Here is a 24,775-nt window from a genome sequence, read left to right as displayed (position 1 = left end):
CAACAAATCTCGGCACTGGAATCCAGGCGGTTTTATGAGTTTGACAAAGGATGCTCAGGATGGAGCTTGCTGGGATCAGTGCAAGTTAAATGGGAATCCATTCACGGGGCGCACGGGCCTCTGGGTCAGGTGCTTTAGCTTTGCGCAGTGGCAGTATCGTAGCTCATGAGGTTTAACCGAGGCGCGATTATTGCTTATTGAAAACTTTACCCAATACCCCGCCATGACAGCTTGAAATATAGCTGGAATTGGTAATTTTTGACAGTCTCTACGGAGGCTGAACCGATTTGTTTGAAAAGGAGACAATGACGCTTTTACTCCACTGGAGAAGACCTAGCAAGAGGGGTGTGTTTTTCGGAACCCATCCCTTCTATTCTTTGTTCTCTCGTGGCCTACCCTCAACAAAGGGGTTTACTTCCAGAAGCTAGCGCATTCGTAAACTCCAAGCGGCGCAGCGAAGTCTATGGAACCGTGACCATGCAGCAGGTGCATTAAGCGCCTCAGTTGTCTCGCTGCCTTCCTGATCTCACGACATGAAAACCATGAGCTTTCAGAACCTAGCAGACAGTGACCTGTCTGCCTTCGATCCTCTTTGCCACATCTGCTCTTGCGAAAGTCATCAGATTGTTGGATGGTTACTCAGGGAGGTCTGGCTGCCACTGAAGCCAACCGCAGCAGAGGGGTCGCTTTACCTTTGGCCTTCGCTCACCATCTCAGTCTTCCCAAGAGAGGCAAAAGGGCATTTCTGTCCCCATGCATTCTATAGACACATATTCACGTGGAGTCAACAACCCGACCTCTCTTGGTGTGACGAATCAACTTCCGGGGCACTAGTGGTCCAGGGAGGAATATCGCTTTCTAGACCATCAATCAGTCCCACACCTCTAGTACACCGGAAGGGGTCCGAACAGTGGACGGAACGTCAGGCTGGTTAGTTGCAACAGAGCGAAAAAACAATTGTGACCCACTGATAAAAGGGACTGTCCAGTCAAGGTTGTATACAAATATCTACTTTAGTATTAATACAACAGACAGTTCTAACACACTACAAAATACAACCCACCCTATAAAGGAAAACAGGGGACAGACAGTTTCACAAAGGAGAGGGATGCACTCTGGATACTGACAGGAGTGCAGTCGGTAAAGCAATCAGTCTGAACTGTTCAAGGTTATTTGGTTGCAGCAGCAAGGGAGCAAGAGGTCGTAAATGTCACTAAGGGCCTTCGGAGAAGGACCAGGGGGACAGAACCACAATGTAACTGGTGTTTGAGATGATCTTGGTACTCGACAGCATCGAGTGGCTTCCAGCATGCTTTGTAGCTCCGGCGACAGAGTTCAAGAGGGACGACAGATGCGGATATCAGTTGGCAGGCAGTTTGGTAAGCGAGGCTGGGCGGACGGCTGCAGGCTGCCCTACCCGGCGGCTCGGGGTGAAGAATCGTTGTCTGTGTGCTGGTTGGTGGATCTGGAACGCTGGTCGAGGGTTCTCAGACGGCTTTAGTGACTGCAGCGTGAGAACAGCCACAGTGGTGCAGCCGGTCGCAGTTTGAGAGCTCGACTGCTTCGAAAAAGTCCTTAAAAGATGGACGCTGGTTGATGCTTGTTGTGGCACTCCTCCGAGCTTCTTCTCAATGCTTGGGTCGACGTTTAAGGCGGCCGACCCAAAGCTGAGAAGAGTGTTTGCCGGCAACGGCCTTGTCCTTTGTTCAGAGACTCTCTGGCACTTCCCACCTAGGAAGCTTGCTGGCTTAACCTAGCAGGGCACGCTGTGTGCTGGCTGGGTACCGGTTCTGGTGCTGCTTGATGGATCCTCTGAGTCGGGTATCTCCCTCTGTTCCCTGGGAGATGTTTTGGGAGGTATTTTGCTTCCCTCTTGGAAATCCTGGACTTCCTTCACAGGTGGAAGCCGTGAGGCAGACTGTACCATCACCGAGGGTCCGAATGAGTCCTTCTTCGTACTCCTTTTGAAGTCGTCGGATGATCTGCTTAGTGAGGGGCTCAGCCCTCTTTTAAAGCCAAATGGGCCCCAGTGATTGGAGCATGCTAAGCCTACCTTAAAGACCCAATCCTGGGTCCCCACCACCAATCTTCTGTCATGCGTAAGGTCATGACCAGAGTGCTTTGCAACAGGAAAGGTAAGGGGTGACAACATGTACTACTAAGCCGCACCCATCTTCCTGTCTCCTGTGGATCAAAGTGGCTCTCTGGTTAATTGAGCTCGAGAACAGACTGTCTGCATCAAATCACATATATCTTCCCTCTGAAAGGGGGTAGCCCTGCAGCGGTTGCCTACTGTAAACAGTTGTTCCACACATGACATTCAATGGCCTTCATACAGAGGGGTGGGAGCTAGCTTCAAGCTGACACATTGCATATGAAAAAGGTTTTGGGGTTTCCTGCCCTGTGTTAGTTCTGTGAACAGGCCTCTTGGCAGGCCTGCTTCACTTAACTCTCATCAGTATGCGCTGCCATCAGAGAGAACCTAACAATAGGCAGGGCATATCGATGGAGCCTTTGCTATTTTAAGTAGGCTGACCAGGGCCGGAGGAAGGCGTTGCCTTCCCCCTTCAGAGATGCTTTGATGTACCCATGGCTGTCACATTGCAGCTAAATGTGACAGGAGGACCGCACCGGTAGACTGTGTCCCCCAGAGTGCACTTGACTATGTGTTTGTTGTGCAGTGTCCATTGGGAAATGTGTGCGGGATAGCCCCACACATTTCCAGGAGGTTTACCTACCAACATTCCATTTCTTTTTTAAAAGTATCAAACCAGCCCAGGCGGAGCGCACACTCCCCGTGCGGATGGTCTAATTCCTCACTCTTGGTCAGGTTCTTCAATTCCTACCAGTCAAGTGGTCTCTTCTGTCTGTGTCTGCACTTCATTTGCACAGCAAACAGGCATGTCTTTCCCATGGCAACAGTGTCTTCTCCAAGCTGCACACACAGACAGCCGTTTCTCAGGCTAAATGTTCTCTTCTGACCTCAGTGGCAGAGCCACACTAAGCAGATGGCTCTGCAAAGGCCCAGGGGCTACAGCAAAAAGCCTGAACAGGGCAAGGCCGCTTCATTTTTGGCAGTGGAGTGGAAGTAGAATTGCAGGGTCCGCCCTATGAGACAGGGTACAAGACGTGAATTACATAGGACCTTTTCACTTTTCCCAGAGTCCCCTGCAAAATCGGGTCTATTTTCAAGGACAAGTGCAATTATCACAAACAGGTAGGTATGTGATGGCATGGAAATGTATCGAAATTGTAATGGTTTGGTCAACAGTTGGAACGCTCAGAGACAAATTGATTCACTTCTTGTCAATGTCCTGGCTGCACTGCAGAAACAGCTGGTCGTCCTGGTGGAGCATCACTTCACCTGTCCCCAAAGGAGCCCATTTCTCGATGCTGTCCTCGCTCCTGTGCAATCCTCCAATGGCTCTTTGCATTCTCAAGCCTCTCCCATGTTGCCTTGGCAGCGGCCTGCCCAATAATCTCTCAGGAGGGCGGGGTCACTTGCCAACAGGCCACCGATCATGCTAAGGGAAAGAGCGCACAGGTAGCAGCCTGCTCATTTGCATGTTTACTCCCAGAATCCTATGCATACCTTGCTACTATATTTGCTGTCAGTTTGGTGAGCGCAAGATGATACAGGTGTTCACCTCAACAAATCTCGGCACTGGAATCCAGGCGGTTTTATGAGTTTGACAAAGGATGCTCAGGATGGAGCTTGCTGGGATCAGTGCAAGTTAAATGGGAATCCATTCCCGGGGCGCACGGGCCTCTGGGTCAGGTGCTTTAGCTTTGCGCAGTGGCAGTATCGTAGCTCATGAGGTTTAACCGAGGCGCGATTATTGCTTATTGAAAACTTTACCCAATACCCCGCCATGACAGCTTGAAATATAGCTGGAATTGGTAATTTTTGACAGTCTCTACGGAGGCTGAACCGATTTGTTTGAAAAGGAGACAATGACGCTTTTACTCCACTGGAGAAGACCTAGCAAGAGGGGTGTGTTTTTCGGAACCCATCCCTTCTATTCTTTGTTCTCTCGTGGCCTACCCTCAACAAAGGGGTTTACTTCCAGAAGCTAGCGCATTCGTAAACTCCAAACGGCGCAGCGAAGTCTATGGAACCGTGACCATGCAGCAGGTGCATTAAGCGCCTCAGTTGTCTCGCTGCCTTCCTGATCTCACGACATGAAAACCATGAGCTTTCAGAACCTAGCAGACAGTGACCTGTCTGCCTTCGATCCTCTTTGCCACATCTGCTCTTGCGAAAGTCATCAGATTGTTGGATGGTTACTCAGGGAGGTCTGGCTGCCACTGAAGCCAACCGCAGCAGAGGGGTCGCTTTACCTTTGGCCTTCGCTCACCATCTCAGTCTTCCCAAGAGAGGCAAAAGGGCATTTCTGTCCCCATGCATTCTATAGACACATATTCACGTGGAGTCAACAACCCGACCTCTCTTGGTGTGACGAATCAACTTCCGGGGCACTAGTGGTCCAGGGAGGAATATCGCTTTCTAGACCATCAATCAGTCCCACACCTCTAGTACACCGGAAGGGGCCCGAACAGTGGACGGAACGTCAGGCTGGTTAGTTGCAACAGAGCGAAAAAACAATTGTGACCCACTGATAAAAGGGACTGTCCAGTCAAGGTTGTATACAAATATCTACTTTAGTATTAATACAACAGACAGTTCTAACACACTACAAAATACAACCCACCCTATAAAGGAAAACAGGGGACAGACAGTTTCACAAAGGAGAGGGATGCACTCTGGATACTGACAGGAGTGCAGTCGGTAAAGCAATCAGTCTGAACTGTTCAAGGTTATTTGGTTGCAGCAGCAAGGGAGCAAGAGGTCGTAAATGTCACTAAGGGCCTTCGGAGAAGAACCAGGGGGACAGAACCACAATGTAACTGGTGTTTGAGATGATCTTGGTACTCGACAGCATCGAGTGGCTTCCAGCATGCTTTGTAGCTCCGGCGACAGAGTTCAAGAGGGACGACAGATGCGGATATCAGTTGGCAGGCAGTTTGGTAAGCGAGGCTGGGCGGACGGCTGCAGGCTGCCCACCCGGCGGCTTGGGGTGAAGAATCGTTGTCTGTGTGCTGGTTGGTGGATCTGGAACGCTGGTCGAGGGTTCTCAGACGGCTTTAGTGACTGCAGCGTGAGAACAGCCACAGTGGTGCAGCCGGTCGCAGTTTGAGAGCTCGACTGCTTCGAAAAAGTCCTTAAAAGATGGACGCTGGTTGATGCTTGTTGTGGCACTCCTCCGAGCTTCTTCTCAATGCTTGGGTCGACGTTTAAGGCGGCCGACCCAAAGCTGAGAAGAGTGTTTGCCGGCAACGGCCTTGTCCTTTGTTCAGAGACTCTCTGGCACTTCCCACCTAGGAAGCTTGCTGGCTTAACCTAGCAGGGCACGCTGTGTGCTGGCTGGGTACCGGTTCTGGTGCTGCTTGATGGATCCTCTGAGTCGGGTATCTCCCTCTGTTCCCTGGGAGATGTTTTGGGAGGTATTTTGCTTCCCTCTTGGAAATCCTGGACTTCCTTCACTGGCGGAAGCCGTGAGGCAGACTGTACCATCACCGAGGGTCCGAATGAGTCCTTCTTCGTACTCCTTTTGAAGTCGTCGGATGATCTGCTTAGTGAGGGGCTCAGCCCTCTTTTAAAGCCAAATGGGCCCCAGTGATTGGAGCATGCTAAGCCTACCTTAAAGACCCAATCCTGGGTCCCCACCACCAATCTTCTGTCATGCGTAAGGTCATGACCAGAGTGCTTTGCAACAGGAAAGGTAAGGGGTGACAACATGTACTACTAAGCCGCACCCATCTTCCTGTCTCCTGTGGATCAAAGTGGCTCTCTGGTTAATTGAGCTCGAGAACAGACTGTCTGCATCAAATCACATATATCTTCCCTCTGAAAGGGGGTGGCCCTGCAGCGGTTGCCTACTGTAAACAGTTGTTCCACACATGACATTCAATGGCCTTCATACAGAGGGGTGGGAGCTAGCTTCAAGCTGACACATTGCATATGAAAAAGGTGTTGGGGTTTCCTGCCCTGTGTTAGTTCTGTGAACAGGCCTCTTGGCAGGCCTGCTTCACTTAACTCTCATCAGTATGCGCTGCCATCAGAAAGAACCTAACAATAGGCAGGGCATATCGATGGAGCCTTTGCTATTTTAAGTAGGCTGACCAGGGCCGGAGGAAGGCGTTGCCTTCCCCCTTCAGAGATGCTTTGATGTACCCATGGCTGTCACATTGCAGCTAAATGTGACAGGAGGACCGCACCGGTAGACTGTGTCCCCCAGAGTGCACTTGACTATGTGTTTGTTGTGCAGTGTCCATTGGGAAATGTGTGCGGAATAGCCCCACACATTTCCAGGAGGTTTACCTACCAACATTCCATTTCTTTTTTAAAAGTATCAAACCAGCCCAGGCGGAGCGCACACTCCCCGTGCGGATGGTCTAATTCCTCACTCTTGGTCAGGTTCTTCAATTCCTACCAGTCAAGTGGTCTCTTCTGTCTGTGTCTGCACTTCATTTGCACAGCAAACAGGCATGTCTTTCCCATGGCAACAGTGTCTTCTCCAAGCTGCACACACAGACAGCCGTTTCTCAGGCTAAATGTTCTCTTCTGACCTCAGTGGCAGAGCCACACTAAGCAGATGGCTCTGCAAAGGCCCAGGGGCTACAGCAAAAAGCCTGAACAGAGCAAGGCCGCTTCATTTTTGGCAGTGGAGTGGAAGTAGAATTGCAGGGTCCGCCCTATGAGACAGGGTACAAGACGTGAATTACATAGGACCTTTTCACTTTTCCCAGAGTCCCCTGCAAAATCGGGTCTATTTTCAAGGACAAGTGCAATTATCACAAACAGGTAGGTATGTGATGGCATGGAAATGTATCGAAATTGTAATGGTTTGGTCAACAGTTGGAACGCTCAGAGAAAAATTGATTCACTTCTTGTCAATGTCCTGGCTGCACTGCAGAAACAGCTGGTCGTCCTGGTGGAGCATCACTTCACCTGTCCCCAAAGGAGCCCATTTCTCGATGCTGTCCTCGCTCCTGTGCAATCCTCCAATGGCTCTTTGCATTCTCAAGCCTCTCCCATGTTGCCTTGGCAGCGGCCTGCCCAATAATCTCTCAGGAGGGCGGGGTCACTTTCCAACAGGCCACCGATCATGCTAAGGGAAAGAGCGCACAGGTAGCAGCCTGCTCATTTGCATGTTTACTCCCAGAATCCTATGCATACCTTGCTACTATATTTGCTGTCAGTTTGGTGAGCGCAAGATGATACAGGTGTTCACCTCAACAAATCTCGGCACTGGAATCCAGGCGGTTTTATGAGTTTGACAAAGGATGCTCAGGATGGAGCTTGCTGGGATCAGTGCAAGTTAAATGGGAATCCATTCCCGGGGCGCACGGGCCTCTGGGTCAGGTGTTTTAGCTTTGCGCAGTGGCAGTATCGTAGCTCATGAGGTTTAACCGAGGCGCGATTATTGCTTATTGAAAACTTTACCCAATACCCCGCCATGACAGCTTGAAATATAGCTGGAATTGGTAATTTTTGACAGTCTCTACGGAGGCTGAACCGATTTGTTTGAATAGGAGACAATGACGCTTTTACTCCACTGGAGAAGACCTAGCAAGAGGGGTGTGTTTTTCGAAACCCATCCCTTCTATTCTTTGTTCTCTCGTGGCCTACCCTCAACAAAGGGGTTTACTTCCAGAAGCTAGCGCATTCGTAAACTCCAAGCGGCGCAGCGAAGTCTATGGAACCGTGACCATGCAGCAGGTGCATTAAGCGCCTCAGTTGTCTCGCTGCCTTCCTGATCTCACGACATGAAAACCATGAGCTTTCAGAACCTAGCAGACAGTGACCTGTCTGCCTTCGATCCTCTTTGCCACATCTGCTCTTGCGAAAGTCATCAGATTGTTGGATGGTTACTCAGGGAGGTCTGGCTGCCACTGAAGCCAACCGCAGCAGAGGGGTCGCTTTACCTTTGGCCTTCGCTCACCATCTCAGTCTTCCCAAGAGAGGCAAAAGGGCATTTCTGTCCCCATGCATTCTATAGACACATATTCACGTGGAGTCAACAACCCGACCTCTCTTGGTGTGACGAATCAACTTCCGGGGCACTAGTGGTCCAGGGAGGAATATCGCTTTCTAGACCATCAATCAGTCCCACACCTCTAGTACACCGGAAGGGGTCCGAACAGTGGACGGAACGTCAGGCTGGTTAGTTGCAACAGAGCGAAAAAACAATTGTGACCCACTGATAAAAGGGACTGTCCAGTCAAGGTTGTATACAAATATCTACTTTAGTATTAATACAACAGACAGTTCTAACACACTACAAAATACAACCCACCCTATAAAGGAAAACAGGGGACAGACAGTTTCACAAAGGAGAGGGATGCACTCTGGATACTGACAGGAGTGCAGTCGGTAAAGCAATCAGTCTGAACTGTTCAAGGTTATTTGGTTGCAGCAGCAAGGGAGCAAGAGGTCGTAAATGTCACTAAGGGCCTTCGGAGAAGGACCAGGGGGACAGAACCACAATGTAACTGGTGTTTGAGATGATCTTGGTACTCGACAGCATCGAGTGGCTTCCAGCATGCTTTGTAGCTCCGGCGACAGAGTTCAAGAGGGACGACAGATGCGGATATCAGTTGGCAGGCAGTTTGGTAAGCGAGGCTGGGCGGACGGCTGCAGGCTGCCCTACCCGGCGGCTCGGGGTGAAGAATCGTTGTCTGTGTGCTGGTTGGTGGATCTGGAACGCTGGTCGAGGGTTCTCAGACGGCTTTAGTGACTGCAGCGTGAGAACAGCCACAGTGGTGCAGCCGGTCGCAGTTTGAGAGCTCGACTGCTTCGAAAAAGTCCTTAAAAGATGGACGCTGGTTGATGCTTGTTGTGGCACTCCTCCGAGCTTCTTCTCAATGCTTGGGTCGACGTTTAAGGCGGCCGACCCAAAGCTGAGAAGAGTGTTTGCCGGCAACGGCCTTGTCCTTTGTTCAGAGACTCTCTGGCACTTCCCACCTAGGAAGCTTGCTGGCTTAACCTAGCAGGGCACGCTGTGTGCTGGCTGGGTACCGGTTCTGGTGCTGCTTGATGGATCCTCTGAGTCGGGTATCTCCCTCTGTTCCCTGGGAGATGTTTTGGGAGGTATTTTGCTTCCCTCTTGGAAATCCTGGACTTCCTTCACTGGCGGAAGCCGTGAGGCAGACTGTACCATCACCGAGGGTCCGAATGAGTCCTTCTTCGTACTCCTTTTGAAGTCGTCGGATGATCTGCTTAGTGAGGGGCTCAGCCCTCTTTTAAAGCCAAATGGGCCCCAGTGATTGGAGCATGCTAAGCCTACCTTAAAGACCCAATCCTGGGTCCCCACCACCAATCTTCTGTCATGCGTAAGGTCATGACCAGAGTGCTTTGCAACAGGAAAGGTAAGGGGTGACAACATGTACTACTAAGCCGCACCCATCTTCCTGTCTCCTGTGGATCAAAGTGGCTCTCTGGTTAATTGAGCTCGAGAACAGACTGTCTGCATCAAATCACATATATCTTCCCTCTGAAAGGGGGTGGCCCTGCAGCGGTTGCCTACTGTAAACAGTTGTTCCACACATGACATTCAATGGCCTTCATACAGAGGGGTGGGAGCTAGCTTCAAGCTGACACATTGCATATGAAAAAGGTGTTGGGGTTTCCTGCCCTGTGTTAGTTCTGTGAACAGGCCTCTTGGCAGGCCTGCTTCACTTAACTCTCATCAGTATGCGCTGCCATCAGAGAGAACCTAACAATAGGCAGGGCATATCAATGGAGCCTTTGCTATTTTAAGTAGGCTGACCAGGGCCGGAGGAAGGCGTTGCCTTCCCCCTTCAGAGATGCTTTGATGTACCCATGGCTGTCACATTGCAGCTAAATGTGACAGGAGGACCACACCGGTAGACTGTGTCCCCCAGAGTGCACTTGACTATGTGTTTGTTGTGCAGTGTCCATTGGGAAATGTGTGCGGAATAGCCCCACACATTTCCAGGAGGTTTACCTACCAACATTCCATTTCTTTTTTAAAAGTATCAAACCAGCCCAGGCGGAGCGCACACTCCCCGTGCGGATGGTCTAATTCCTCACTCTTGGTCAGGTTCTTCAATTCCTACCAGTCAAGTGGTCTCTTCTGTCTGTGTCTGCACTTCATTTGCACAGCAAACAGGCATGTCTTTCCCATGGCAACAGTGTCTTCTCCAAGCTGCACACACAGACAGCCGTTTCTCAGGCTAAATGTTCTCTTCTGACCTCAGTGGCAGAGCCACACTAAGCAGATGGCTCTGCAAAGGCCCAGGGGCTACAGCAAAAAGCCTGAACAGGGCAAGGCCGCTTCATTTTTGGCAGTGGAGTGGAAGTAGAATTGCAGGGTCCGCCCTATGAGACAGGGTACAAGACGTGAATTACATAGGACCTTTTCACTTTTCCCAGAGTCCCCTGCAAAATCGGGTCTATTTTCAAGGACAAGTGCAATTATCACAAACAGGTAGGTATGTGATGGCATGGAAATGTATCGAAATTGTCATGGTTTGGTCAACAGTTGGAACGCTCAGAGACAAATTGATTCACTTCTTGTCAATGTCCTGGCTGCACTGCAGAAACAGCTGGTCGTCCTGGTGGAGCATCACTTCACCTGTCCCCAAAGGAGCCCATTTCTCGATGCTGTCCTCGCTCCTGTGCAATCCTCCAATGGCTCTTTGCATTCTCAAGCCTCTCCCATGTTGCCTTGGCAGCGGCCTGCCCAATAATCTCTCAGGAGGGCGGGGTCACTTGCCAACAGGCCACCGATCATGCTAAGGGAAAGAGCGCACAGGTAGCAGCCTGCTCATTTGCATGTTTACTCCCAGAATCCTATGCATACCTTGCTACTATATTTGCTGTCAGTTTGGTGAGCGCAAGATGATACAGGTGTTCACCTCAACAAATCTCGGCACTGGAATCCAGGCGGTTTTATGAGTTTGACAAAGGATGCTCAGGATGGAGCTTGCTGGGATCAGTGCAAGTTAAATGGGAATCCATTCCCGGGGCGCACGGGCCTCTGGGTCAGGTGCTTTAGCTTTGCGCAGTGGCAGTATCGTAGCTCATGAGGTTTAACCGAGGCGCGATTATTGCTTATTGAAAACTTTACCCAATACCCCGCCATGACAGCTTGAAATATAGCTGGAATTGGTAATTTTTGACAGTCTCTACGGAGGCTGAACCGATTTGTTTGAAAAGGAGACAATGACGCTTTTACTCCACTGGAGAAGACCTAGCAAGAGGGGTGTGTTTTTCGGAACCCATCCCTTCTATTCTTTGTTCTCTCGTGGCCTACCCTCAACAAAGGGGTTTACTTCCAGAAGCTAGCGCATTCGTAAACTCCAAGCGGCGCAGCGAAGTCTATGGAACCGTGACCATGCAGCAGGTGCATTAAGCGCCTCAGTTGTCTCGCTGCCTTCCTGATCTCACGACATGAAAACCATGAGCTTTCAGAACCTAGCAGACAGTGACCTGTCTGCCTTCGATCCTCTTTGCCACATCTGCTCTTGCGAAAGTCATCAGATTGTTGGATGGTTACTCAGGGAGGTCTGGCTGCCACTGAAGCCAACCGCAGCAGAGGGGTCGCTTTACCTTTGGCCTTCGCTCACCATCTCAGTCTTCCCAAGAGAGGCAAAAGGGCATTTCTGTCCCCATGCATTCTATAGACACATATTCACGTGGAGTCAACAACCCGACCTCTCTTGGTGTGACGAATCAACTTCCGGGGCACTAGTGGTCCAGGGAGGAATATCGCTTTCTAGACCATCAATCAGTCCCACACCTCTAGTACACCGGAAGGGGTCCGAACAGTGGACGGAACGTCAGGCTGGTTAGTTGCAACAGAGCGAAAAAACAATTGTGACCCACTGATAAAAGGGACTGTCCAGTCAAGGTTGTATACAAATATCTACTTTAGTATTAATACAACAGACAGTTCTAACACACTACAAAATACAACCCACCCTATAAAGGAAAACAGGGGACAGACAGTTTCACAAAGGAGAGGGATGCACTCTGGATACTGACAGGAGTGCAGTCGGTAAAGCAATCAGTCTGAACTGTTCAAGGTTATTTGGTTGCAGCAGCAAGGGAGCAAGAGGTCGTAAATGTCACTAAGGGCCTTCGGAGAAGGACCAGGGGGACAGAACCACAATGTAACTGGTGTTTGAGATGATCTTGGTACTCGACAGCATCGAGTGGCTTCCAGCATGCTTTGTAGCTCCGGCGACAGAGTTCAAGAGGGACGACAGATGCGGATATCAGTTGGCAGGCAGTTTGGTAAGCGAGGCTGGGCGGACGGCTGCAGGCTGCCCTACCCGGCGGCTCGGGGTGAAGAATCGTTGTCTGTGTGCTAGTTGGTGGATCTGGAACGCTGGTCGAGGGTTCTCAGACGGCTTTAGTGACTGCAGCGTGAGAACAGCCACAGTGGTGCAGCCGGTCGCAGTTTGAGAGCTCGACTGCTTCGAAAAAACGTCCTTAAAAGATGGACGCTGGTTGATGCTTGTTGTGGCACTCCTCCGAGCTTCTTCTCAATGCTTGGGTCGACGTTTAAGGCGGCCGACCCAAAGCTGAGAAGAGTGTTTGCCGGCAACGGCCTTGTCCTTTGTTCAGAGACTCTCTGGCACTTCCCACCTAGGAAGCTTGCTGGCTTAACCTAGCAGGGCACGCTGTGTGCTGGCTGGGTACCGGTTCTGGTGCTGCTTGATGGATCCTCTGAGTCGGGTATCTCCCTCTGTTCCCTGGGAGATGTTTTGGGAGGTATTTTGCTTCCCTCTTGGAAATCCTGGACTTCTTTCACTGGCGGAAGCCGTGAGGCAGACTGTACCATCACCGAGGGTCCGAATGAGTCCTTCTTCGTACTCCTTTTGAAGTCGTCGGATGATCTGCTTAGTGAGGGGCTCAGCCCTCTTTTAAAGCCAAATGGGCCCCAGTGATTGGAGCATGCTAAGCCTACCTTAAAGACCCAATCCTGGGTCCCCACCACCAATCTTCTGTCATGCGTAAGGTCATGACCAGAGTGCTTTGCAACAGGAAAGGTAAGGGGTGACAACATGTACTACTAAGCCGCACCCATCTTCCTGTCTCCTGTGGATCAAAGTGGCTCTCTGGTTAATTGAGCTCGAGAACAGACTGTCTGCATCAAATCACATATATCTTCCCTCTGAAAGGGGGTGGCCCTGCAGCGGTTGCCTACTGTAAACAGTTGTTCCACACATGACATTCAATGGCCTTCATACAGAGGGGTGGGAGCTAGCTTCAAGCTGACACATTGCATATGAAAAAGGTGTTGGGGTTTCCTGCCCTGTGTTAGTTCTGTGAACAGGCCTCTTGGCAGGCCTGCTTCACTTAACTCTCATCAGTATGCGCTGCCATCAGAGAGAACCTAACAATAGGCAGGGCATATCGATGGAGCCTTTGCTATTTTAAGTAGGCTGACCAGGGCCGGAGGAAGGCGTTGCCTTCCCCCTTCAGAGATGCTTTGATGTACCCATGGCTGTCACATTGCAGCTAAATGTGACAGGAGGACCGCACCGGTAGACTGTGTCCCCCAGAGTGCACTTGACTATGTGTTTGTTGTGCAGTGTCCATTGGGAAATGTGTGCGGAATAGCCCCACACATTTCCAGGAGGTTTACCTACCAACATTCCATTTCTTTTTTAAAAGTATCAAACCAGCCCAGGCGGAGCGCACACTCCCCGTGCGGATGGTCTAATTCCTCACTCTTCTCTTGGTCAGGTTCTTCAATTCCTACCAGTCAAGTGGTCTCTTCTGTCTGTGTCTGCACTTCATTTGCACAGCAAACAGGCATGTCTTTCCCATGGCAACAGTGTCTTCTCCAAGCTGCACACACAGACAGCCGTTTCTCAGGCTAAATGTTCTCTTCTGACCTCAGTGGCAGAGCCACACTAAGCAGATGGCTCTGCAAAGGCCCAGGGGCTACAGCAAAAAGCCTGAACAGGGCAAGGCCGCTTCATTTTTGGCAGTGGAGTGGAAGTAGAATTGCAGGGTCCGCCCTATGAGACAGGGTACAAGACGTGAATTACATAGGACCTTTTCACTTTTCCCAGAGTCCCCTGCAAAATCGGGTCTATTTTCAAGGACAAGTGCAATTATCACAAACAGGTAGGTATGTGATGGCATGGAAATGTATCGAAATTGTAATGGTTTGGTCAACAGTTGGAACGCTCAGAGACAAATTGATTCACTTCTTGTCAATGTCCTGGCTGCACTGCAGAAACAGCTGGTCGTCCTGGTGGAGCATCACTTCACCTGTCCCCAAAGGAGCCCATTTCTCGATGCTGTCCTCGCTCCTGTGCAATCCTCCAATGGCTCTTTGCATTCTCAAGCCTCTCCCATGTTGCCTTGGCAGCGGCCTGCCCAATAATCTCTCAGGAGGGCGGGGTCACTTGCCAACAGGCCACCGATCATGCTAAGGGAAAGAGCGCACAGGTAGCAGCCTGCTCATATGCATGTTTACTCCCAGAATCCTATGCATACCTTGCTACTATATTTGCTGTCAGTTTGGTGAGCGCAAGATGATACAGGTGTTCACCTCAACAAATCTCGGCACTGGAATCCAGGCGGTTTTATGAGTTTGACAAAGGATGCTCAGGATGGAGCTTGCTGGGATCAGTGCAAGTTAAATGGGAATCCATTCCCGGGGCGCACGGGCCTCTGGGTCAGGTGCTTTAGCTTTGCGCAGTGGCAGTATCGTAGCTCATGAGGTTTAACGAGGCGCGATTATTGCTTATTGAAAACTTTACCCAATACCCCGCCATGACAGCTTGAAATATAGCTGGAATTGGTAATTTTTGACAGTCTCTACGGAGGCTGAACCGATTTGTTTGAAAAGGAGACAATGACGCTTTTACTCCACTGGAGAAGACCTAGCAAGAGGGGTGTGTTTTTCGGAACCCATCCCTTCTATTCTTTGTTCTCTCGTGGCCTACCCTCAACAAAGGGGTTTACTTCCAGAAGCTAGCGCATTCGTAAACTCCAAGCGGCGCAGCGAAGTCTATGGAACCGTGACCATGCAGCAGGTGCATTAAGCGCCTCAGTTGTCTCGCTGCCTTCCTGATCTCACGACATGAAAACCATGAGCTTACAGAACCTAGCAGACAGTGACCTGTCTGCCTTCGATCCTCTTTGCCACATCTGCTCTTGCGAAAGTCATCAGATTGTTGGATGGTTACTCAGGGAGGTCTGGCTGCCACTGAAGCCAACCGCAGCAGAGGGGTCGCTTTACCTTTGGCCTTCGCTCACCATCTCAGTCTTCCCAAGAGAGGCAAAAGGGCATTTCTGTCCCCATGCATTCTATAGACACATATTCACGTGGAGTCAACAACCCGACCTCTCTTGGTGTGACGAATCAACTTCCGGGGCACTAGTGGTCCAGGGAGGAATATCGCTTTCTAGACCATCAATCAGTCCCACACCTCTAGTACACCGGAAGGGGTCCGAACAGTGGACGGAACGTCAGGCTGGTTAGTTGCAACAGAGCGAAAAAACAATTGTGACCCACTGATAAAAGGGACTGTCCAGTCAAGGTTGTATACAAATATCTACTTTAGTATTAATACAACAGACAGTTCTAACACTACAAAATACAACCCACCCTATAAAGGAAAACAGGGGACAGACAGTTTCACAAAGGAGAGGGATGCACTCTGGATACTGACAGGAGTGCAGTCGGTAAAGCAATCAGTCTGAACTGTTCAAGGTTATTTGGTTGCAGCAGCAAGGGAGCAAGAGGTCGTAAATGTCACTAAGGGCCTTCGGAGAAGGGCCAGGGGGACAGAACCACAATGTAACTGGTGTTTGAGATGATCTTGGTACTCGACAGCATCGAGTGGCTTCCAGCATGCTTTGTAGCTCCGGCGACAGAGTTCAAGAGGGACGACAGATGCGGATATCAGTTGGCAGGCAGTTTGGTAAGCGAGGCTGGGCGGACGGCTGCAGGCTGCCCTACCCGGCGGCTCGGGGTGAAGAATCGTTGTCTGTGTGCTGGTTGGTGGATCTGGAACGCTGGTCGAGGGTTCTCAGTCGGCTTTAGTGACTGCAGCGTGAGAACAGCCACAGTGGTGCAGCCGGTCGCAGTTTGAGAGCTCGACTGCTTCGAAAAAGTCCTTAAAAGATGGACGCTGGTTGATGCTTGTTGTGGCACTCCCCCGAGCTTCTTCTCAATGCTTGGGTCGACGTTTAAGGCGGCCGACCCAAAGCTGAGAAGAGTGTTTGCCGGCAACGGCCTTGTCCTTTGTTCAGAGACTCTCTGGCACTTCCCACCTAGGAAGCTTGCTGGCTTAACCTAGCAGGGCACGCTGTGTGGTGGCTGGGTACCGGTTCTGGTGCTGCTTGATGGATCCTCTGAGTCGGGTATCTCCCTCTGTTCCCTGGGAGATGTTTTGGGAGGTATTTTGCTTCCCTCTTGGAAATCCTGGACTTCCTTCACTGGCGGAAGCCGTGAGGCAGACTGTACCATCACCGAGGGTCCGAATGAGTCCTTCTTCGTACTCCTTTTGAAGTCGTCGGATGATCTGCTTAGTGAGGGGCTCAGCCCTCTTTTAAAGCCAAATGGGCCCCAGTGATTGGAGCATGCTAAGCCTACCTTAAAGACCCAATCCTGGGTCCCCACCACCAATCTTCTGTCATGCGTAAGGTCATGACCAGAGTGCTTTGCAACAGGAAAGGTAAGGGGTGACAACATGTACTACTAAGCCGCACCCATCTTCCTTTCTCCTGTGGATCAAAGTGGCTCTCTGGTTAATTGAGCTCGAGAACAGACTGTCTGCATCAAATCACATATATCTTCCCTCTGAAAGGGGGTGGCCCTGCAGCGGTTGCCTACTGTAAACAGTTGTTCCACACATGACATTCAATGGCCTTCATACAGAGGGGTGGGAGCTAGCTTCAAGCTGACACATTGCATATGAAAAAGGTGTTGGGGTTTCCTGCCCTGTGTTAGTTCTGTGAACAGGCCTCTTGGCAGGCCTGCTTCACTTAACTCTCATCAGTATGCGCTGCCATCAGAGAGAACCTAACAATAGGCAGGGCATATCGATGGAGCCTTTGCTATTTTAAGTAGGCTGACCAGGGCCGAAGGAAGGTGTTGCCTTCCCCCTTCAGAGATGCTTTGATGTACCCATGGCTGTCACATTGCAGCTAAATGTGACAGGAGGACCGCACCGGTAGACTGTGTCCCCCAGAGTGCACTTGACTATGTGTTTGTTGTGCAGTGTCCATTGGGAAATGTGTGCGGAATAGCCCCACACATTTCCAGGAGGTTTACCTACCAACATTCCATTTCTTTTTTAAAAGTATCAAACCAGCCCAGGCGGAGCGCACACTCCCCGTGCGGATGGTCTAATTCCTCACTCTTGGTCAGGTTCTTCAATTCCTACCAGTCAAGTGGTCTCTTCTGTCTGTGTCTGCACTTCATTTGCACAGCAAACAGGCATGTCTTTCCCATGGCAACAGTGTCTTCTCCAAGCTGCACACACAGACAGCCGTTTCTCAGGCTAAATGTTCTCTTCTGACCTCAGTGGCAGAGCCACACTAAGCAGATGGCTCTGCAAAGGCCCAGGGGCTACAGCAAAAAGCCTGAACAGGGCAAGGCCGCTTCATTTTTGGCAGTGGAGTGGAAGTAGAATTGCAGGGTCCGCCCTATGAGACAGGGTACAAGACGTGAATTACATAGGACCTTTTCACTTTTCCCAGAGTCCCCTGCAAAATCGGGTCTATTTTCAAGGACAAGTGCAATTATCACAAACAGGTAGGTATGTGATGGCATGGACATGTATCGAAATTGTAATGGTTTGGTCAACAGTTGGAACGCTCAGAGACAAATTGATTCACTTCTTGTCAATGTCCTGGCTGCACTGCAGAAACAGCTGGTCGTCCTGGTGGAGCATCACTTCACCTGTCCCCAAAGGAGCCCATTTCTCGATGCTGTCCTCGCTCCTGTGCAATCCTCCAATGGCTCTTTGCATTCTCAAGCCTCTCCCATGTTGCCTTGGCAGCGGCCTGCCCAATAATCTCTCAGGAGGGCGGGGTCACTTGCCAACAGGCCACCGATCATGCTAAGGGAAAGAGCGCACAGGTAGCAGCCTGCTCATTTGCATGTTTACTCCCAGAATCCTATGCATACCTTGCTACTATATTTGCTGTCAGTTTGGTGAGCGCAAGATGATACAGGTGTTCACCTCAACAAATCTCGGCACTGGAATCCAGGCGGTTTTATGAGTTTGACAAAGGATGCTCAGGATGGAGCTTGCTGGGATCAGTGCAAGTTAAATGGGAATCCATTCCCGGGGCGCACGGGCCTCTGGGTCAGGTGCTTTAGCTTTGCGCAGTGGCAGTATCGTAGCTCATGAGGTTTAACCGAGGCGCGATTATTGCTTATTGAAAACTTTACCCAATACCCCGCCATGACAGCTTGAAATATAGCTGGAATTGGTAATTTTTGACAGTCTCTACGGAGGCTGAACCGATTTGTTTGAAAAGGCGACAATGACGCTTTTACTCCACTGGAGAAGACCTAGCAAGAGGGGTGTGTTTTTCGGAACCCATCCCTTCTATTCTTTGTTCTCTCGTGGCCTACCCTCAACAAAGGGGTTTACTTCCAGAAGCTAGCGCATTCGTAAACTCCAAGCGGCGCAGCGAAGTCTATGGAACCGTGACCATGCAGCAGGTGCATTAAGCGCCTCAGTTGTCTCGCTGCCTTCCTGATCTCACAACATGAAAACCATGAGCTTTCAGAACCTAGCAGACAGTGACCTGTCTGCCTTCGATCCTCTTTGCCACATCTGCTCTTGCGAAAGTCATCAGATTGTTGGATGGTTACTCAGGGAGGTCTGGCTGCCACTGAAGCCAACCGCAGCAGAGGGGTCGCTTTACCTTTGGCCTTCGCTCACCATCTCAGTCTTCCCAAGAGAGGCAAAAGGGCATTTCTGTCCCCATGCATTCTATAGACACATATTCACGTGGAGTCAACAACCCGACCTCTCTTGGTGTGACGAATCAACTTCCGGGGCACTAGTGGTCCAGGGAGGAATATCGCTTTCTAGACCATCAATCAGTCCCACACCTCTAGTACACCGGAAGGGGTCCGAACAGTGGACGGAACGTCAGGCTGGTTAGTTGCAACAGAGCGAAAAAACAATTGTGACCCACTGATAAAAGGGACTGTCCAGTCAAGGTTGTATACAAATATCTACTTTAGTATTAATACAACAGACAGTTCTAACACACTACAAAATACAACCCACCCTATAAAGGAAAACAGGGGACAGACAGTTTCACAAAGGAGAGGGATGCACTCTGGATACTGACAGGAGTGCAGTCGGTAAAGCAATCAGTCTGAACTGTTCAAGGTTATTTGGTTGCAGCAGCAAGGGAGCAAGAGGTCGTAAATGTCACTAAGGGCCTTCGGAGAAGGACCAGGGGGACAGAACCACAATGTAACTGGTGTTTGAGATGATCTTGGTACTCGACAGCATCGAGTGGCTTCCAGCATGCTTTGTAGCTCCGGCGACAGAGTTCAAGAGGGACGACAGATGCGGATATCAGTTGGCAGGCAGTTTGGTAAGCGAGGCTGGGCGGACGGCTGCAGGCTGCCCTACCCGGCGGCTCGGGGTGAAGAATCGTTGTCTGTGTGCTGGTTGGTGGATCTGGAACGCTGGTCGAGGGTTCTCAGACGGCTTTAGTGACTGCAGCGTGAGAACAGCCACAGTGGTGCAGCCGGTCGCAGTTTGAGAGCTCGACTGCTTCGAAAAAGTCCTTAAAAGATGGACGCTGGTTGATGCTTGTTGTGGCACTCCTCCGAGCTTCTTCTCAATGCTTGGGTCGACGTTTAAGGCGGCCGACCCAAAGCTGAGAAGAGTGTTTGCCGGCAACGGCCTTGTCCTTTGTTCAGAGACTCTCTGGCACTTCCCACCTAGGAAGCTTGCTGGCTTAACCTAGCAGGGCACGCTGTGTGCTGGCTGGGTACCGGTTCTGGTGCTGCTTGATGGATCCTCTGAGTCGGGTATCTCCCTCTGTTCCCTGGGAGATGTTTTGGGAGGTATTTTGCTTCCCTCTTGGAAATCCTGGACTTCCTTCACTGGCGGAAGCCGTGAGGCAGACTGTACCATCACCGAGGGTCCGAATGAGTCCTTCTTCGTACTCCTTTTGAAGTCGTCGGATGATCTGCTCAGTGAGGGGCTCAGCCCTCTTTTAAAGCCAAATGGGCCCCAGTGATTGGAGCATGCTAAGCCTACCTTAAAGACCCAATCCTGGGTCCCCACCACCAATCTTCTGTCATGCGTAAGGTCATGACCAGAGTGCTTTGCAACAGGAAAGGTAAGGGGTGACAACATGTACTACTAAGCCGCACCCATCTTCCTGTCTCCTGTGGATCAAAGTGGCTCTCTGGTTAATTGAGCTCGAGAACAGACTGTCTGCATCAAATCACATATATCTTCCCTCTGAAAGGGGGTGGCCCTGCAGCGGTTGCCTACTGTAAACAGTTGTTCCACACATGACATTCAATGGCCTTCATACAGAGGGGTGGGAGCTAGCTTCAAGCTGACACATTGCATATGAAAAAGGTGTTGGGGTTTCCTGCCCTGTGTTAGTTCTGTGAACAGACCTCTTGGCAGGCCTGCTTCACTTAACTCTCATCAGTATGCGCTGCCATCAGAGAGAACCTAACGATAGGCAGGGCATATCGATGGAGCCTTTGCTATTTTAAGTAGGCTGACCAGGGCCGGAGGAAGGCGTTGCCTTCCCCCTTCAGAGATGCTTTGATGTACCCATGGCTGTCACATTGCAGCTAAATGTGACAGGAGGACCGCACCGGTAGACTGTGTCCCCCAGAGTGCACTTGACTATGTATTTGTTGTGCAGTGTCCATTGGGAAATGTGTGCGGGATAGCCCCACACATTTCCAGGAGGTTTACCTACCAACATTCCATTTCTTTTTTAAAAGTATCAAACCAGCCCAGGCAGAGCGCACACTCCCCGTGCGGATGGTCTAATTCCTCACTCTTGGTCAGGTTCTTCAATTCCTACCAGTCAAGTGGTCTCTTCTGTCTGTGTCTGCACTTCATTTGCACAGCAAACAGGCATGTCTTTCCCATGGCAACAGTGTCTTCTCCAAGCTGCACACACAGACAGCCGTTTCTCAGGCTAAATGTTCTCTTCTGACCTCAGTGGCAGAGCCACACTAAGCAGATGGCTCTGCAAAGGCCCGGGGGCTACAGCAAAAAGCCTGAACAGGGCAAGGCCGCTTCATTTTTGGCAGTGGAGTGGAAGTAGAATTGCAGGGTCCGCCCTATGAGACAGGGTACAAGACGTGAATTACATAGGACCTTTTCACTTTTCCCAGAGTCCCCTGCAAAATCGGGTCTATTTTCAAGGACAAGTGCAATTATCACAAACAGGTAGGTATGTGATGGCATGGAAATGTATCGAAATTGTAATGGTTTGGTCAACAGTTGGAACGCTCAGAGACAAATTGATTCACTTCTTGTCAATGTCCTGGCTGCACTGCAGAAACAGCTGGTCGTCCTGGTGGAGCATCACTTCACCTGTCCCCAAAGGAGCCCATTTCTCGATGCTGTCCTCGCTCCTGTGCAATCCTCCAATGGCTCTTTGCATTCTCAAGCCTCTCCCATGTTGCCTTGGCAGCGGCCTGCCCAATAATCTCTCAGGAGGGCGGGGTCACTTGCCAACAGGCCACCGATCATGCTAAGGGAAAGAGCGCACAGGTAGCAGCCTGCTCATTTGCATGTTTACTCCCAGAATCCTATGCATACCTTGCTACTATATTTGCTGTCAGTTTGGTGAGCGCAAGATGATACAGGTGTTCACCTCAACAAATCTCGGCACTGGAATCCAGGCGGTTTTATGAGTTTGACAAAGGATGCTCAGGATGGAGCTTGCTGGGATCAGTGCAAGTTAAATGGGAATCCATTCCCGGGGCGCACGGGCCTCTGGGTCAGGTGCTTTAGCTTTGCGCAGTGGCAGTATCGTAGCTCATGAGGTTTAACCGAGGCGCGATTATTGCTTATTGAAAACTTTACCCAATACCCCGCCATGACAGCTTGAAATATAGCTGGAATTGGTAATTTTTGACAGTCTCTACGGAGGCTGAACCGATTTGTTTGAAAAGGAGGCAATGACGCTTTTACTCCACTGGAGAAGACCTAGCAAGAGGGGTGTGTTTTTCGGAACCCATCCCTTCTATTCTTTGTTCTCTCGTGGCCTACCCTCAACAAAGGGGTTTACTTCCAGAAGCTAGCGCATTCGTAAACTCCAAGCGGCGCAGCGAAGTCTATGGAACCGTGACCATGCAGCAGGTGCATTAAGCGCCTCAGTTGTCTCGCTGCCTTCCTGATCTCACGACATGAAAACCATGAGCTTTCAGAACCTAGCAGACAGTGACCTGTCTGCCTTCGATCCTCTTTGCCACATCTGCTCTTGCGAAAGTCATCAGATTGTTGGATGGTTACTCAGGGAGGTCTGGCTGCCACTGAAGCCAACCGCAGCAGAGGGGTCGCTTTACCTTTGGCCTTCGCTCACCATCTCAGTCTTCCCAAGAGAGGCAAAAGGGCATTTCTGTCCCCATGCATTCTATAGACACATATTCACGTGGAGTCAACAACCCGACCTCTCTTGGTGTGACGAATCAACTTCCGGGGCACTAGTGGTCCAGGGAGGAATATCGCTTTCTAGACCATCAATCAGTCCCACACCTCTAGTACACCGGAAGGGGTCCGAACAGTGGACGGAACGTCAGGCTGGTTAGTTGCAACAGAGCGAAAAAACAATTGTGACCCACTGATAAAAGGGACTGTCCAGTCAAGGTTGTATACAAATATCTACTTTAGTATTAATACAACAGACAGTTCTAACACACTACAAAATACAACCCACCCTATAAAGGAAAACAGGGGACAGACAGTTTCACAAAGGAGAGGGATGCACTCTGGATACTGACAGGAGTGCAGTCGGTAAAGCAATCAGTCTGAACTGTTCAAGGTTATTTGGTTGCAGCAGCAAGGGAGCAAGAGGTCGTAAATGTCACTAAGGGCCTTCGGAGAAGGACCAGGGGGACAGAACCACAATGTAACTGGTGTTTGAGATGATCTTGGTACTCGACAGCATCGAGTGGCTTCCAGCATGCTTTGTAGCTCCGGCGACAGAGTTCAAGAGGGACGACAGATGCGGATATCAGTTGGCAGGCAGTTTGGTAAGCGAGGCTGGGCGGACGGCTGCAGGCTGCCCTACCCGGCGGCTCGGGGTGAAGAATCGTTGTCTGTGTGCTGGTTGGTGGATCTGGAACGCTGGTCGAGGGTTCTCAGACGGCTTTAGTGACTGCAGCGTGAGAACAGCCACAGTGGTGCAGCCGGTCGCAGTTTGAGAGCTCGACTGCTTCGAAAAAGTCCTTAAAAGATGGACGCTGGTTGATGCTTGTTGTGGCACTCCTCCGAGCTTCTTCTCAATGCTTGGGTCGACGTTTAAGGCGGCCGACCCAAAGCTGAGAAGAGTGTTTGCCGGCAACGGCCTTGTCCTTTGTTCAGAGACTCTCTGGCACTTCCCACCTAGGAAGCTTGCTGGCTTAACCTAGCAGGGCACGCTGTGTGCTGGCTGGGTACCGGTTCTGGTGCTGCTTGATGGATCCTCTGAGTCGGGTATCTCCCTCTGTTCCCTGGGAGATGTTTTGGGAGGTATTTTGCTTCCCTCTTGGAAATCCTGGACTTCCTTCACTGGCGGAAGCCGTGAGGCAGACTGTACCATCACCGAGGGTCCGAATGAGTCCTTCTTCGTACTCCTTTTGAAGTCGTCGGATGATCTGCTCAGTGAGGGGCTCAGCCCTCTTTTAAAGCCAAATGGGCCCCAGTGATTGGAGCATGCTAAGCCTACCTTAAAGACCCAATCCTGGGTCCCCACCACCAATCTTCTGTCATGCGTAAGGTCATGACCAGAGTGCTTTGCAACAGGAAAGGTAAGGGGTGACAACATGTACTACTAAGCCGCACCCATCTTCCTGTCTCCTGTGGATCAAAGTGGCTCTCTGGTTAATTGAGCTCGAGAACAGACTGTCTGCATCAAATCACATATATCTTCCCTCTGAAAGGGGGTGGCCCTGCAGCGGTTGCCTACTGTAAACAGTTGTTCCACACATGACATTCAATGGCCTTCATACAGAGGGGTGGGAGCTAGCTTCAAGCTGACACATTGCATATGAAAAAGGTGTTGGGGTTTCCTGCCCTGTGTTAGTTCTGTGAACAGGCCTCTTGGCAGGCCTGCTTCACTTAACTCTCATCAGTATGCGCTGCCATCAGAGAGAACCTAACAATAGGCAGGGCATATCGAGGGAGCCTTTGCTATTTTAAGTAGGCTGACCAGGGCCGGAGGAAGGCGTTGCCTTCCCCCTTCAGAGATGCTTTGATGTACCCATGGCTGTCACATTGCAGCTAAATGTGACAGGAGGACCGCACCGGTAGACTGTGTCCCCCAGAGTGCACTTGACTATGTGTTTGTTGTGCAGTGTCCATTGGGAAATGTGTGCGGGATAGCCCCACACATTTCCAGGAGGTTTACCTACCAACATTCCATTTCTTTTTTACAAGTATCAAACCAGCCCAGGCGGAGCGCACACTCCCCGTGCGGATGGTCTAATTCCTCACTCTTGGTCAGGTTCTTCAATTCCTACCAGTCAAGTGGTCTCTTCTGTCTGTGTCTGCA

General features: G+C 50.6%; 7 non-coding genes across 7 annotated transcripts; all 7 read left to right on the top strand.

The window, feature by feature from the left end:
• The first annotated feature begins 136 nt into the window (after positions 1-136).
• On the top strand, positions 137-277 carry LOC138496475 (U4 spliceosomal RNA). The gene has a single exon (XR_011277983.1). It is a non-coding gene; the product is annotated as a U4 spliceosomal RNA (small nuclear RNA).
• Positions 278-3,785: 3,508 nt separating this feature from the next.
• On the top strand, positions 3,786-3,926 carry LOC138496474 (U4 spliceosomal RNA). Its single transcript, XR_011277982.1, has one exon. It is a non-coding gene; the product is annotated as a U4 spliceosomal RNA (small nuclear RNA).
• A 3,507-nt stretch (positions 3,927-7,433) lies between these two features.
• On the top strand, positions 7,434-7,574 carry LOC138496473 (U4 spliceosomal RNA). The gene has a single exon (XR_011277981.1). It is a non-coding gene; the product is annotated as a U4 spliceosomal RNA (small nuclear RNA).
• Positions 7,575-11,082: 3,508 nt separating this feature from the next.
• LOC138496470 (U4 spliceosomal RNA) lies at positions 11,083-11,223 on the top strand. Its single transcript, XR_011277979.1, has one exon. It is a non-coding gene; the product is annotated as a U4 spliceosomal RNA (small nuclear RNA).
• Positions 11,224-14,738: 3,515 nt separating this feature from the next.
• On the top strand, positions 14,739-14,878 carry LOC138496799 (U4 spliceosomal RNA). Its single transcript, XR_011278278.1, has one exon. It is a non-coding gene; the product is annotated as a U4 spliceosomal RNA (small nuclear RNA).
• A 3,506-nt stretch (positions 14,879-18,384) lies between these two features.
• Positions 18,385-18,525, top strand: LOC138496469 (U4 spliceosomal RNA). The gene has a single exon (XR_011277978.1). It is a non-coding gene; the product is annotated as a U4 spliceosomal RNA (small nuclear RNA).
• Positions 18,526-22,033: 3,508 nt separating this feature from the next.
• LOC138496468 (U4 spliceosomal RNA) lies at positions 22,034-22,174 on the top strand. Its single transcript, XR_011277977.1, has one exon. It is a non-coding gene; the product is annotated as a U4 spliceosomal RNA (small nuclear RNA).
• Positions 22,175-24,775: the final 2,601 nt, after the last annotated feature.

This window comes from Ambystoma mexicanum, chromosome 10, assembly GCF_040938575.1.
Source record: "Ambystoma mexicanum isolate Mex_15411 chromosome 10, UKY_AmexF1_1, whole genome shotgun sequence".
NCBI lineage: Eukaryota > Metazoa > Chordata > Amphibia > Caudata > Ambystomatidae > Ambystoma > Ambystoma mexicanum.
The sequence above is the reverse complement of the archived record's forward strand: the minus strand, read 5'-3'. Positions and strand labels throughout refer to the sequence as shown.